Here is a 15,902-nt window from a genome sequence, read left to right as displayed (position 1 = left end):
TGGAAACTCCGTCCATCTGGCCGGAAAGCCTCTCCCCCGCTACGGTCTGTTCTGCCAACTCTCCAATGGCCCACCCTCCGAGGGAGGGCAAAGCCGAGACTGCCAAACTCTGCTAGAAATGCAGCCACATGAACCTTAATGACGGGGAGGAGATCGCTGATATCATTACGGCAAATTCTTCATCAAACCACATCAAGCTTCGTACCCTAAAGTCTTCATCAAGGGACAGACCGGCGGCAGAGAAGGAAAGGAAAGTTATAAAATCCAGCTGTCTGAGACTCTTTTGGGGCATCCTGCACCAGACTCTTTGTCAAAGCTGTATGATCGTTACAAATAGGGAGATAAGGCCACATGGCGTCCTGATGGAACCATCAATTCACGAGACACGTGCTTTCAGATGTAACAGTGGTTTTAATCTACTTACTTCAGAGCCAGCCTGTTACCTGTTGAACTCTCGATGAACTCAGGCTGGCTCTGGACACGGTTATTTATACAGCAGTCTAGGGGGAGGAGTCGTTGGCGGAGCCTAGGGTGGAGCCCTGTACAAACTCCTGAGCATTCCCAGAGCTACTTCCCCTAGTGGTCGGATAACGCTACTGCGCTAACAATAGTATTGGTAAATACAGTGTGAATTACTAAGTGACATTCACCACATTCACCCCCTGCAAAATCAAGTCCGGCGGAGGTGATGGTCTACAAAGTAAGTCTGTGCGGTGGTCGAACTGTCTGCTGTGATCTGCGGAGCGCCGGGGTTGCAGCCTCTTGCGGTGGCTGGATGGGTGTTGTGTGCTGGGGTACAGTGGCGGACTCCAGGGAGGATTGTGTCGGAGCTTCATACTCTTCTGGTTCGACCGGGGACCGGGGGCGCTGGGGGCTGGCCGGCGCGGGTGCATGGAACTGGTGGAGCGAGCGCGTGGGCTCGGGAGCACGTGGGGGTGGCAGCATGGGGTGTAGGATGAGGGGTCCTTCTGTGGGGGTAGAGTGGGCGCTGGATCCGGTGGGTGCCAGATCCCGGAGGGATACTGTGTCCTGGCGACCGTCAGGGAACTCGACAAAGGCGTACTGCGGGTTGGAGTGGAGCAGGCGCAGCTTCTCAACAAGGGGGTCGGTTCTGTGTGCCTGACGTGTTTCCTCAGGAGTACCGGGCCCGGTGTCGTCAGCCATGCTGGAAGTGAGACCCCCGTGGTAGTGCCCCTGGAGAAAATGAAGAGCCTCTCATGAGGGGTCTGATTGGTCACTGTGCATAGGAGGGACCTGATAGCGTGGAGCGCGTCTGGGAGGACATCCTGCCACTGAGAGACTTGGAGCTTTCGAGACCGGAGGGTCAGTAGGACGGTCTTCCAGACCATCGTGTTCTCCCTCACCATCTGCCCGTTCCCCCTGGGGTTGTAGCTGGTAGTCCTGCTCGAGGCAATGCCCTTGTCAAGCAGGTACTGATGCAGCTCGTCGCTCATGAAGGACGAACCCCGGTCGCTGTGTACGTAGAAGTGGACACCAAACAGTGTGAAGATACTATGTCGGGCCCTAATGACTGTGTGGGAGGTCATGTCGGGACACGGAATAGCAAATGGGAAACGGGAGAACTCATCTACAACGTTTAGAAAGTAAACATTCTTGTTAGTTGAGGGGAGTTTCCCTTTGAAATCAATCGCGAGGCGTTCAAAGGGCCTAGAAGCCTTGACCAGGTGGGCCCTGTATGGTCTATTGAAGTGCAGTTTGCACTCCGCAGAGATCGGGCAGTCCCTGGTGACTGCTTTTACCTGCTCGTTGGAGAAAGGCAGGTTTCGGGCTCTGATGTAGTGGGCGAGCCGGGTGACCCCCAGGTGGCAGAGGTCGTTGTGGATGACTTTCAGTTGGTCAATCTGCGTGCTGGCGCATGTCCCACGGGATAGAGCATCCGGAGGCTCGTTGAGCTTCCCGGGTCAATACTTAATATCGTAATTATAGGTGGAGATTTCAATCCTCCACCGAAGAATTTTATCATTTTTTATTTTGCCCCTTTGCGAGTTATCAAACATAAAGGCAACCGATCGATGGTCGGTGATGAGGGTGAACCTCCTACCTGCGAGGTAGTGTTACAGTCATTTGATCAATTTTTGAGCTCTCTTAGAAATTCGGCGAGTGATTCTGCAGGCCACTGGCGGCGAGTCGTCAACACATGGCGTGCGTAAACTTTGTTAATGTGCCTTACATACATCTTATCGAGTATCGCTATCGCTGCAGTATATGAACCGGCCGAGTTTAGATGCGTAGAGATTCTGTGGCTCCCCCTCGCATGCAGTAGAGTTAACATCTGATCCTCTGTTGTTTCTGCTGAGCTCGCTTCTGCCAGGTAGGCCTTAAAGCACCGCAGCCAGTGCGAGAAGATTTCTTTAGCCTCTGCATCCTATGGGTCGAGTTCTAGGCGTCAGGCTTCATAGCTGATTCCATGATCGATCCTGACTGTTCTTAAGTAGATTAAATTGATGGAACCATCCATTCACGAGACACGTGCTTTCAGATATGAACAGTGGTTTTAATCTACTTACTTCAGAGGCAGCCTCATACCCGTTGAACTCTCGATGAACTCAGGCTGGCTCTGGACACGGTTATTTATGCAGCAGTCTAGGGGGAGGAGTCGTGGGCGGAGCCTAGGGTGGAGCTCAGCACAAACTCCTGAGCATTGCCAGAGCTACTCCCCCTAGTGGCCGGATAACGCTACTGCGCTTACAATAGTATTGGTAAATGCAGTGTGAATTACTAAGTGACATTCACCACACGTCCCGAGTCCCCCCCCCCCCCCCAAATTTTAATGTGATTATGGAATATGCTCAGTCTTAACTGCACGTTTGCATCTGTGGCGATATCGTAAGTCCCCGAGAGACCAAAACGCGTCCATGTCCCATGTTCATGAGTCAACAACCCTCCGGGCGACGGAATTACAACAATTCTCATCCCTTGGGCTGAACGCATTTAGGTTCGTCTCTAACATGGGAGAATCTGGTAATATTTAGGAACAGACCTGCTTTATTCAAAGTTTCCTGGCACGAAACAATAAATGTTGGATGCTTCTGCCCGGTTTCGAACCGGGGCCCTTTCGCGTGTGATAACCACCACACAACAGAAAGCGCTGGCAACGACGGGCAGTGTGCAATGTGCAACATCCCTCTGTTGCTGCAGTTTCTAATGGTGAGGCTGACAGGCCATGTCATTTATTGCAAGAAGACAGCCGTTTCTTTAAAACCATGTCTCAACTGATAAAACCATCAGATATCGAACTTTACTGACCTGAAGATAAGTTATGTTTAGCTTGAAGTGGAAGTTAAATTGAGACGGCAGGGCTTTCATTAAATAACCACAGCTGATACGAGAATTGATGATGCCCTGCTCACTTTGCTCAGCATCAAGAAGCAGCTGTCCTACCTACTGAGTTAAAGCGGACGCCAAAATTCTGAACTCCGAACCAGCCAGGAGTTGAACCCGTAATCTCCTCATTCGTATTCAGACGCGTTATCCATTGCGCCACTGGCCCATAGCGGTGCATTAATTTTGATATTCCTCCTCGATGAAAACCAGTTGCGGGATTGAGGTAATATTCAGCAATAAACTAGAACTGCGAGATGTTTCTACCTGGTTTCGCACCGGGGACTTTCCTGGTGTGAGTCGAATGTGATAACCACTACACTACAGAAACCACCGGCAATCAACGGAACAGTACAATGTACAACCTCACTGTGTTGCTGCAGATTCTGATGGTGAGGCTGAGAGGACACGTCACTTATTACAAGGGGGCAGCTGTTCCTTTAAAAAACAGATGTTTCAACACATGAAACCATGAGATGTAAAAATTGTATCGAACTTAACATAAGTTACATTTTGCTTCACCTCGGTCATAAATTTGTGCTCTTTGTTCTCGAGGTCTGGTTCTCGTTTAAGGATTTTCAAGCAATGCCTGTGGGATTGGTCGTGGGTTTAAATCCAGGACAGGCTCTTTACTCCAGGTCAGAGATTACGAATTGTTTGCGATGCTGACGGCGGGGTAGATTTACATTGGCCCACTCTGAAAAAGATTTCTCAGGACTCGGAATGTTTACGTCTTTTCTCTCCCAACAGATGATGCTCGAGAGAGAGAGAGAGAGAGAGAGAGACAGTGTCTGAGCTGGAGTGCATTTGGATAAAATTGATGCTCCAGATCTGTGTTAACCACAGGGACGTGATACAGCTAATCCACAGAGCCAAAGTGGAGAATTGAACTGACTGGGGAGCTGGATCTTAACGCTGACCTCCCGGACCTCGGCGTCGTGAAATATTCCAAAGAAGCTCAACGGCCACTCGAGGAACAGCAGCGCATCTTTCCACTGGGCTCAATACAGCTTTCACACTCAGTGTGTGTTCAGTAGTTTCACACTGTAAATGCTGCACCCATTTTGTGTGTCCTTCCATCGCAGATTTGGGTTACAATCTTGTTTCCACTTGTTCTTTGTGTCCGGGCGGTAGTTGTTGATCAACATGCCATCGATAGCTCCTCAAGACATATCTTTTGTTTCTTTGTTTCTTCCATTGCGCTAACAGAGAGCTGGCACAGACACGAAGGCCGGAATGGCCTCATACTGTGGTGTCATTATTCTCTGATTCGATGCTAACCTAACTCTGTGGCCAGGGTCCCAAGGCCTCTTCTCATTTAATCTCTCCTGACTTGCCCCCCATTAGAGCCCTTTCCTGTTGTTCTGTTTCCTCCCTCCGGTAATTCACTTGGTTAAGACGGACCACATTTCTAACCTGTCCCGGTTTTAATGAAAGGTGACGGTGAAAGACGAACTTTGTTGTCCTGTCGACAAATGCCGTCTGACGACCTGAGATGTTGCAGTACTTTTGGCGTTCTCCGCAGATGTTAGATTGATTTTCGATGGCAATGACAGTATGCTTTAGCTCTTTTCGCGGGGCTCGTTGGTCTAGGGGTATGGTTCTCGCTTTGGGTGTGTCGCTGTCGGAATTTGCGAGAGGTCCCGGGTTCAAATCCCGGACGAGCCCTTCGATGAGGTTTTCCGTTGGTCAAACTGCGTGTTTTCTTCATTTCATTGCGGCGTCGACGGCGGGATTTATTCACATTGGGTTTTCTTTGAGAAGCTGAGCTCAAGCTGCATGGAACCAATACGTTCCCGAGAAGCTTGTCTCTGTGTGGGCATTCACATTTCTATTGACTAATTCTGGTGGACTCAGACAGCTCTTTGTCCCTTTCATTTTATCAGTTCAACAACTTCAGACTGTGAACTCTCACTTCCCCCTTCACCACATGTTTTTTCCATCAACTTATCATCCCTTCCATTGATATGTTTTACCCACAGCATTGCCCCCCTCCCCCCAGCCCATACCATCCTACTTCAGCAATCAGATCCCTGTTTGTAATTGTTCTCTGACACACTGCTTACCTTTGTTCTGCCATTAACACATTCTGACCGCTCGATGCACCATCAGCTCCTTTCATAGCCTTGATTAGCCACATTTACATTGCCTTTTTCTTTCTGGCCGAGACATTTTCGTCATTTCCCACCTATTGCTAGCCCTCTATCGAGGCCCAATACAGCACTCCACCACCCCCACCCCCCACCCACAATCGTCTGAATCTCCAGTTCCAGTTCTCCAGCTTTGACATTGAGTCCACTTGACTGGAAACGACAGCTGCCATTTCGCTCCCCAGAGGCTGTCAGACCTGCTGAGACTGTCCAGTATTTTCTGTTTTTGTTTCCGTTTGAAGCATCCGCAGTAAGTTGCATTTGTCACACATTTAGACATGTTTGAGATGCTGATTAAATATGTTCATTTGTAAATCGGTGAAATTCTGTTGTGGATGAACCAGTTGCTAATATCCGAGCTGTGCCAAGATATGAAAATTCTTCACCTCTCATTGCCTGCCGAAAATTCAGTGCTTGGGCCTCAATGTTCAATTCAGTTTAGTGGCTCATGTGAGACGAAATCTCATAGTCCTGGAACACACGAGATTCCGACAACATTCAGGAACAGAATTATTTTGTGACATTCTGAAGCGAATGTGATAACCACTACACTACAGAAACCGCTGGCAATCAATGGACGTGCGGTATGTACAACCTCACTGTGTTGCTGCAGATTCTGATGGTCTGTTTGAGAGGCCAGGTCACCTTGTTACAGACGACAGCTGGTTCTTAAATTAACAGATGTTTCAACATATAAAGCCGTGAGATGTAGAAATTATATCGAAATTAGCATAAGTTATATTTTGCTGAATGTCGGTCTCAAATTTGTGCTCTTTGGTCTCGAGGTCTGGTTCTCGTTTAGGGATTTTCAATCAATGCCCATGGGAGTGGTCGTGGGTTTAAATCCCCGACAAGCCCTTTCCTCCAGGTCAGAGATTATGAATTGTTTGCGACGCTGACGGCGGGGTTGATTTACATTGGCCCACTCTGAAATAGATTTCTCAGGACTCGGAATGTTTACGTCGTTTCTCTCCCCACAGGTGATGCTCGAGAGAGAGACAGAGTCTGAGCTGGAGTGCGTTTGGATAAAATTGATGCTCCAGATCTGTGTTAACCACAGGGACGTGACCCATCTGATCCACAGAGCCAAAGTGGAAAATTGAACTGACTGGAGAGCTGGATCTTAACTCTGACCTCCCGGACCTCGGCGTCGTGAAATGTTCCAAAGAAGCTCAACAGACACTCGAGGAACAGCAGCGCATCTTTCCACTGGGCTCAATACAGCTTTCACACTCAGTGTGTGTTCAGTAGTTTCACACTGTAAATGCTGCACCCATTTTGTGTGTCCTTACATCGCACATTTGGGTTTCAATCTTGTTTCCACTTGTTCTTTGTGTCCGGGCGGTAGTTCTTGATCAATCTGCCATCGATAGCTCCTCCAGACATATCTTTTGTTTCTTTGTTTCTTCCATTGCGCTAACAGAGAGCTGGCACAGGCACGGCGGCCGGAATGGCCTCATACTGTGGTGTCATTATTCTCTGATTAGATGCTAACCTAACTCTGTGGCCAGGGTCCCAAGGCCTCTTCTCATTTAATCTCTCCTGACTTGCCCCCTATTAGAGCCCTTTCCTGTTGTTCTGTTTCCTCCCTCCGGTAATTCACTTGGTTAAGACGTACCACATTTCTAACCTGTCCCGGTTTTAATGAAAGGTGATGGTGAAAGACGAACTTTGCTGTCCTGTCGACAAATGCCGCCTGACTACCTGAGATGGTGCAGTAATTTTGGCGTTCTCCGCAGATGTTAGATCGATTTTCGATGGCAACGACAGTATGGTTTGGCTCTTTTCGCAGGGCTCGTTGGTCTAGGGGTATGATTCTCGCTTTGGGTGTCTCGCTGTCAGAATTTGCGAGAGGTCCAGCAGGCCGTATCCTTTAATGGTGCGGCGATCCCAATACCGCAGCCGGCCCACGGTACTTGTTATCACAACATTATCACATCTTGCTTTATTGCAGCAGAGAAATGCATTCCTCTGATTGCCAGCGACACGCCAGTGAAAGACAAGGCCAGTAAAATTGGGCAGCCAATACCTGGACATAAATATGTACGTAGAAATCCTGGAAGTTTGTCACTCGCGGAATTATTATAGTGCCAGGAATGTTATAGCACTCAGAATCACAGATGCACAGAACCAAGCAATTCAGATGAGGCCTTCCGGTCAATCGAGTCTGCACCAACATGTGAAAAATACAGGACTAACTACAGGAACTCATTTGTCAGCACGTGTTCCATAGCCTTGAATGTGAAGACGTGCCATGTGTTCAGCCAGGTACTATTTAATGGATGTGAAGCACACTGCCTCTACCACCCTCCCACGTACTTTACTCCAGACAGTCACCATCCTCTGGCTAAATAAGATTTTCCTCAAATTCACCATAACCTCCTGCCCCTCACCTTGAACTTGTGTCCCCCTTAACTGACCCTTCAACTAAGGGGAACAACTGCTCCCTATCCACCCTGCCATGCCCCTCATAATCCTGTACACCCAAAACTATGCAACTTCTCTTCATAACATAAATGGGCGAAGTCTGTCCCTGATCTGCGTGGGAATCGAACAGAAGACATGTCGTGTCAACAGAAATTTCAGGTATTTTCGATCGAAAAATTGATTTCTATTAAAGTCTAAACCTGGCACCATGTGCTTCCCATGTCCCAACTGATAGTAATTCTCATGTTGCTCGGCGGTTATTATACATTAAGCGTACATTGTCGTAATAATAATCTTCACTAGTGTCATAAGTAGGCTTACATTAACACTGCAATGATGTTACTGTGAAAATTCCCGAGTCACCACACTCCGACCCCTGTTCAGGTACACAGAGGGAGAATTCAGAATGTCCAATTCACCTAACAGCACGTCTTTTCGGGACTTGAGGGAGGAAACCGGAGCACCCGGAGGAAACCCACGTAGACACGGGGAGGACGTGCAGACTCCGCACAGATAGAGAACCAAGCCGGGAATCGAACGAGGGTCCTATGAGCATGAGGCAGCAGTGCAACCCACTGAGCCGCAGTGCCGCCCATTAAGTACCTTGTACATTTTGTACCGCAGCACGTATTGATCCATTCTGCTTTTCGTTAAAAGAACAGGTGACGAGGAGTCTTTGTCCTTGGACTTTCTGCAAGAGCAGGCCATGATTTTCGTCCATCTCCTCAGTTGAGTGCCACCCTCTGCCGGTAGGTAGATATTCTGGTTTTAAAGTTACAATACAATTTGCGGTATGATAGACCATAATAAGACCATAAGACTATTAGGCATAGGAGCAGAATTAGGTCACTTGGCCCATCGAGTCCGCTCTGCCATTCAATCATTGCTGATATTTTCAACCATAGCTCTCAATATTTCCCAAACTATTCATCTCTTGATCTACACAAGGACAGAGACATGTCCGGTAAATAGACAAGATTGCTTGCCTGAGCCTGGGATCAATTCCTTCTCGGAAAGGAACCTCAGTGATGCTGTAAACACTCACTCAGGGTTGTGTACGGGGCTTTAGGTTTTCTCGAACGCTGTTTCTCAGTGCGCAGTAATAAACCTCCCCATCCTCCACATCGAATGCGCTTATACTGAGATAACCGTTCTGTTTAGATTTGTCAGCAAACGCCAGATATCGTCCTGAACCCACATCTTTCTTCATTGCTGAGTTGTTGGTGATAATCCATCTCGGTGGCTGTGCCGGTTTCTCCTGATATCATTGCATTTTGTACATGTTGGGGCCTTTATATTGGCAATTTAACTTCACCGAAGCCCTTTCTGAGACTGTTATTGTCACTGCTGACTGGGCTACTGGATTGAACATTGCCGGCCTGCGAAAGTGAAGGACTGAAATGAACAGATTGTTGTTCCTTTATAAAGTTAGAGTTTGTTCAATTAAGAGGTGCTTTTTAGCGTGGCCACTCCACTGAGCCTGTACATCTAGGTTGTGGGAGTGAGAATGTTCAAACACCACACGGACAGTGATCTGGGACCGGGATCGAACCCGTGTCCTCAGTGCAATGAGGCAGCAGTGCCAACCATTGCGCCACCGTGCCGCCCTGAGTTTAAACAGAGTTGATACAAATTTGCTTGTATCTGCGGCATTTTCTGGGACCTCTGATGCAGGCACTTCATAGACATTCCCGATCGTGAATTATACTCTAGCCTATGTGTATTAATATGCTAATCTGGTTTAATTAGCACTATAACTACTTACTGTGCCAAAGCGCCGCCAGTATTATCACAACCATGTCTGACTGAATCTCTCCCAGTGAACTGGACTGGACTAAGTCAGGGATTGTGTAGGAGAGAGGGAACTGACTGCAGTGCAGGGAGATGGTCTATTGTGACATCACTCGCCTCCCATCCTATCGGCTTGGCCTACACCATCAGGTGAGTTTCTGACGCCCGCGCTTGAATTTGGCGCCCTCTGCTGCCGGATTCGGTTTACTCCGTGTCAGAATTCGGCTGTTGAGTGGATTCAGTGTTGACTGCAATGCACATCAGGGCGGGAAACCTAGACAGAAATCTAAATTTCAGCTGTTTATACACTATCTTTGTCACTATAGGTGTTTCTAATCAAAAAACTATGCTTAATCTGTGCAAATCATCCCTGGAGTTCTCGGTTCACACCTTAGGACGAAGTCGAAAGAATGCCAAGACTTTGGTGGACATGCGGAGGTTAGAACTCAGAATAATAGCAGGGCTCAACAGACTAGTTTTCTTTATTTTGGTTCTGACGAAGAAGGTACAAAAGGGGAACTGCTCTGAACATCGCTTTTTTCAGAGACCAAATTGTCTGGAATTATTTTCATTAGCTGAAGGTGAAATGTCCTATGAAGATGATAGGTGAATGATATTTCATGCAGCAAGTGTTTGCGAGACAATGAAACGTCACAGAGAACTTAAAATGGATCAGCACCGAGGCACGGGCGGGATTCGAACACGCGATTTTTGGTTTACAAGACCAACGCCTTTCCTCTTGGCCACCGCACCTTACGCAAGCAAACACTGTTGATTGCACTGTGAGTTGTTATCATTTGGAGTCTAGCGCAACAATTGATGAGAGAAGAAGAATCAATAGAACATTTCAAATGGTATTGTCAGAACTTGAGAATGGAAAACCCCGCGGGATTTATATGCAGGGTGAAAAGGGCAATAGAAAAAGTTATTTCAAATAGGCGCAGGTAGCGTCAGTTCAATCTGCCCCCACCCCTCCGACACGATATTGTTCTCAGTGAGTTGAGCAGGTGCAGGATGGTCACGGGCTGCTGGGTGCTCAACTGTGGCTTTTTCCGCTCCATCACCTGTGACTGCAGCTGATAACCGCCGCACATTTTTTCAGCTTTGAGTCTGCGGTGCCCCGGTCACAGCTTCCGTTTGATGCCCTCGCTCCAACACCATTGGGATATTCTAAACATTGCTGCCGCTGCTCGATTCCTGTCATTGGTTGGATCAGCAATGCAGTGGGACCTGAATCTGGATTGCTGCTCTGACAGATAACTATATCTCCCTCCTGTATTCGGACTCGTCGTTATTCAAGATCCGGCCCACTCTGGTCGTATAGTCATAGGGCTTTTTTTCTGAGGGATTCTTCTCCAGAGACCGCTGAAACCCATTGAAGATTTTAAGACAGATGTGGTTGGATTCTCAACTGAAAAGGTAATCAAAGGTTATCCGGGGTAGGTGAAATGTGAATCTGAGGTCATGTTCGCATCTGTCACGAACTTATTGAATGTTGAAAAAGGCTCAAGGGGATGAATAACGAACTCCTGCTCCTGCTCAACATTCGTCTGTCAGCAGGTCCGTGAGGAGGCGTCACAATCTCCTGAGTTATCGAGGGAGACACAGCATCGTTGAGCTATTCCCCAGCTCGGCGCCATGATGGATATTACAGCGATCGAGGCAACTCCATGCCGCAGCCGGTGCACGGTACATGTTATCAGAAATGAAGTTACTGTGAAAATCCCCTAGTTGTCACATTCCGGCGTCTGTCCAGGGAGGCTGTTACGGGAATCGAACCGTGCTGCTGGCTTGCTTGGTCTGCTTTCAAAGCCGGCGATTTAGCCCTGTCCTGAACACTTATCATCCAGGAGTGGAACAACAATTCGTCTCTGGGTGGGATCGAACCACCAACGGTTAACAGCCGAACGCGCTAACCGATTGCACCACGGAGACGACAACAAGATTACAACTCTGTGCATTTCAACAGTGACGGCCAATCCTCTGATTGCCAGGGACCGAATGAGAATGCTGGTAATATTGGTCCCCTGAGGCAGTGCGGAAAATATCTGGAAGGAGCGTACACATGGTCCCGCGGGCGTGGACATTTGTGAGATGTGGAATCATCACAGGCCCGTGGATTTTACAGAACTCACTTGGACAGCACCACACGTTCTTTGAAACACGTCCCTTATCTGGGAACCTCCATAACAGAAAGCAGGAAGTGTCAACATAGATTTGATGTATTTTCGATCAGAAAGTCGATGTTCCGCTGAAGACTACTGGGGGCTCAGACTCATTGGCATAAGGTCGACCTAAGTTAACGGTCCTGAAAGATTTTATTATCCCCACATCTGAGAACTTTCATTACTGCTGCTCGGAAGTGGATATTCCAAGCTTAAATTTACTGTGCATCGCGACATGCTGATTAATCTCACGAATCCGAAACGGCTCCTCTATTGACCTATACAAGGACAGAGACGGCAATGCAATTGTGGAGAAATAGACCTGAGTATTTTTCTGAATCGAGATCAAACCATCCTCCGGTACAAGGGCAGGAACGCAAATTTACTGGAATTGAAAATACTCTCTGAGGCTTTCGTACGTGGTTGTAGCTGCTTTGTGACACTGTGCTCATTGCACAGTAATAGACCTCCACACTGAGCGCGTTTGTATTGAGGTAATCATTCTGTTTAGACTGTTCTTGAAAATACAGAAAAATGTGTCATTTGAAACATGGAAGTCTGGCAATATCTGGTTTGAGAGGGTACAGGGAAAGAGGGTACAGGGGAAGAGGATACTGACGTCACACAGCAGTACAATCGATACTGACGATCCTGATACACAGTCAGCATCGGGCAGCCCGCACGGTTCATATTCCGTCTGATTGGCGAGAATCTGCGTGGCAGCAAATGTAGAAGTGATTGCAATATGACACATATATAGAGAAATACCAGCACACAAATATAGAGATCCCTATATGTGTCTGTGCCGTCAATCACATTCTAGCAGAAAGGCAGTGGGTCCCAGAAACAAACCGACACCAAGAGGGGTAGGGGTATGTGTGTGTGTGTGGGGGGGGGGGGGGGGGGGGTGGTGGTTGGGGGGGGGTTTGGTATTCATCTCTCCAGGTGGCCGCGAGGGGGCAGTCAGAAAGACCATCGCCATTTATTATTATGTGAAAATGGAGCAAGATGGATTTGTTTATTACCGAGGTACAGTGAAAAGTATTTTTCTGCAAACAGCTCAACAGATCATTCAGTACATGGAAGAAAAGGGAATTAAACAAATTTCAAGAAAATACAAGAAAATACATGGGACTACATAATAGGGCAACACAATATATACAATGTAACTACATGTGCATTGGCATCGGTTGAAGCATACAGGGTGTAGTGTTAATGAGGTCAGTCAATAAGAGAGTCATTTCGGAGTCTGGTGACAGTGGGGAAGAAGCTGTTTTTGAGTCTGTTCGTGCGTGTTCTCAGACTTCTGTATCTCCTGCCCGTTGGAAGAAGTTGGAAAAGTGAGTAAGCCAGGTGGGAGGGATCCTTGATTGTGCTGCCCGCTTTCCCCCAGCAGCGGGAGGTGTAGATGGAATCAATGGATGGGAGGCAGGCTCGTGTGATGGACTGGGCGCTATTCACGACTCTCTGAAGTTCCCTGTGGTCCTGGGCCGAGCAGTTGCCATACCAGTCTGTGATGCAGCCTGATAGGATGCTCTCTATAGTGCATCTGTAAAAGTTGGTAAGGGTTAATGTGGACATGGCGAATTTCCTTAGTTTCCTGAGGAAGTATAGGCGCTGTTGTGCTTTCTTGGTGATAGAGTCGACGTGAGTGGACCAGGACAGATTTTTGGTGATGTGCACCCCTAGGAATTTGAAACTGCTAACCATCTCCACCTTGTCCACGTTGATGCTGACAGGGGTGTGTACAGTACTTTGCTTCCTGAAGTCGATGACCAGCTCTTTAGTTTTGCTGGCATTGAGGGAGAGATTGTTGTCGTTACACCACTCCACTAGGTTCTCTATCTTCCTCCTGTATTCGTACTCGTCGTTATTCAAGATCCGGCCCACTCTGGTCGTATCGTCAGCAAACATGTAGATGGAGTTGGAACCAAGTTTTGCCATGCAGTCGTATGTGTACAGGGAGTAGAGTAGGGGTCTAAGTACCCAGCCTTGCGGGGCACCGGTGTTGAGGATTATTGTGGAGGAGGTGTTGGTGTTCATTCTTACTGATTGTGGTCTGTTGGTCAGAAAGTCAAGGATCCAGTTGCAGAGTGGAGAGCCAAGTCCTAGGTTTTGGAGCTTTGATATGAGCTTGGCTGGGATTATGGTGTTGAAGGCGGAGCTGTAGTCAATACATAGGAGTCCGATATAGGAGTCCTTGTTTTCGAGATGCTCCAGGGATGAGTGTCGGGCCAGGGAAATGGCGTCTGATGTGGACCGGTTGCGACGGTATGCGAATTGAAGTGGGTCAAGGCGTTCCAGGAGTATGGAGGTGATGCGCTTCATGAACAGCCTCTCGAAGCACTTCATTACAATTGACGTCAGGGCCGCCGGAGGGTAGTCATTGAGGCATGTTGCCTCGTTCTTCTTTGGTACCGGTATGATGGTGGTCTTCTTGAAGCACGTGGGGACCTCGGAGTGGAATAGGGATAGGTTAAAGATGTCTGTGAATACCTCTGCCAACTGGTATGTGCAGGCTCTGAGTGCACGACCAGGGATCCCGCCCGGGCCCGTCGCCTTCCGTGGGTTCACTTTCAGGAAGGCCGATCTGACTTCGGAAACTGTGATGGTGGGTATGGGTGAATTAAGGGCTGCTGGGGCACTCGACAGCGGATTATTGGTTACCTGCTCAAACCGAGCATAGAATGCATAAAGTTCATCGGGAAGGGGTGCGCTGCTGCCAGAGATACAGCAAGACGTCTTACAACACCAGTTTAAAGTCCAACAGGTTTGTTTCAAACACGAGCTTTCGGAGTGCAGCTCCTTCCTCAGGTGAATCACAAAACAGAATCATCTAACCTGGTGTTGTAAGACTTCTTACTGTGCTCACTCCAGTCCAACGCCGGCCTCTCCACATCATGGCCAGAGATACTGCTCGACCCGGCCCGGTTACGTAGATCTTTGGGCTTTTTTTCTGAGGGATTCTTCTCCAGAGACCGCTGAGATAGGCCCAAAGAAGATTTTAAGACAGATGTGGTTGGATTCTCAACTGAAAAGGTAATCAAAGGTTATCCGGGGTAGGTGAAATGTGAATCTAAGGTCATGTTCACATCTGTCACGAACTTATTGAATGTTGGAGAAGGCTCAAGGGGATTAATAGCCAACTCCTGCTCAACATTCGTCTGTCAGCAGGACCGTGAGGAGGTGTCACAATCTCCTGAGTCGGTGTTTGTTATCGAGGGAGACACAGCATCGTTGAGCTATTCCCCAGCTCGGCGCCATGAAGGATATTACAGCGATAGAGGCAACTCCATGCCGCAGCCGGTGCACGGTACGTGTTATCAGAACAGGAAAATCGCTTATTGTCACGAGTCGGCTTCAAATGAAGTGACTCTGAAAATCCCCTGGTCGTCACATTCCTGCGCCTGTTCGGGGAGGCTGTTACGGGAATCGAACCGGGCTGCTGGCCTGCTTGGTCTGCTTTCAAAGCTAGCGATTTAGCCCTGTCCTAAACAGCCCCTAAAAACATATCATCCAGGAGTGGAACAACAATTCATCTCTGGGTGGGATCGAACCACCAACCTTTCGATTAACAGCCGAACGCGCTAACCGATTGAGCCACGGAGACGACAGCAGCATTACAAGTCTGTGAATTTCAACAGTGACGGCCAATCCTCTGATTGCCAAGGACCGAATGAGAATGCTGGCAATATTGGTCCCCTGAGGCAGTGCGGAAAGTATCTGGAAGGACCGTACACATGGTCCCGCGGGCATGGACATTTGTGAGACGTGGAATCATCACAGGCCCGTGGATTTTACAGAACTCACTTGGACAGCACCACACTTTCGTTAAAACACGTCCCTTATCCGGAAACCTCCATACCAGAATGCAGGAAGTGTCAACATAGATTTGATGTATTTTCGATCAGAAAGTCGATGTTCCGCTGAAGACTACTAGTGGCTCAGACTCCTTGGCAGAAGGTCGACTTAAGTTAACGGCCCTGAAAGATTTTATTATCCCCACATCTGAGAACTTTCATTACTG

The 15,902-nt window shown here is 48.2% G+C and overlaps 2 non-coding genes across 2 annotated transcripts; one reads left to right on the top strand and one right to left on the bottom strand.

Annotated features, from left to right (window-relative positions):
- Positions 1-4,920: 4,920 nt before the first annotated feature.
- Positions 4,921-5,010, top strand: trnap-ugg. The gene is given in 2 exon segments: positions 4,921-4,956; positions 4,975-5,010. It is a non-coding gene; the product is annotated as a tRNA-Pro (tRNA).
- A 10,401-nt stretch (positions 5,011-15,411) lies between these two features.
- Positions 15,412-15,485, bottom strand: trnan-guu. The gene has a single exon. It is a non-coding gene; the product is annotated as a tRNA-Asn (tRNA).
- Positions 15,486-15,902: the final 417 nt, after the last annotated feature.

Source organism: Scyliorhinus canicula, unplaced genomic scaffold (genome assembly GCF_902713615.1).
Source record: "Scyliorhinus canicula unplaced genomic scaffold, sScyCan1.1, whole genome shotgun sequence".
Classification (NCBI taxonomy): Eukaryota; Metazoa; Chordata; class Chondrichthyes; order Carcharhiniformes; family Scyliorhinidae; genus Scyliorhinus; species Scyliorhinus canicula.
This window is presented reverse-complemented; position numbering and strand designations above follow the sequence as displayed.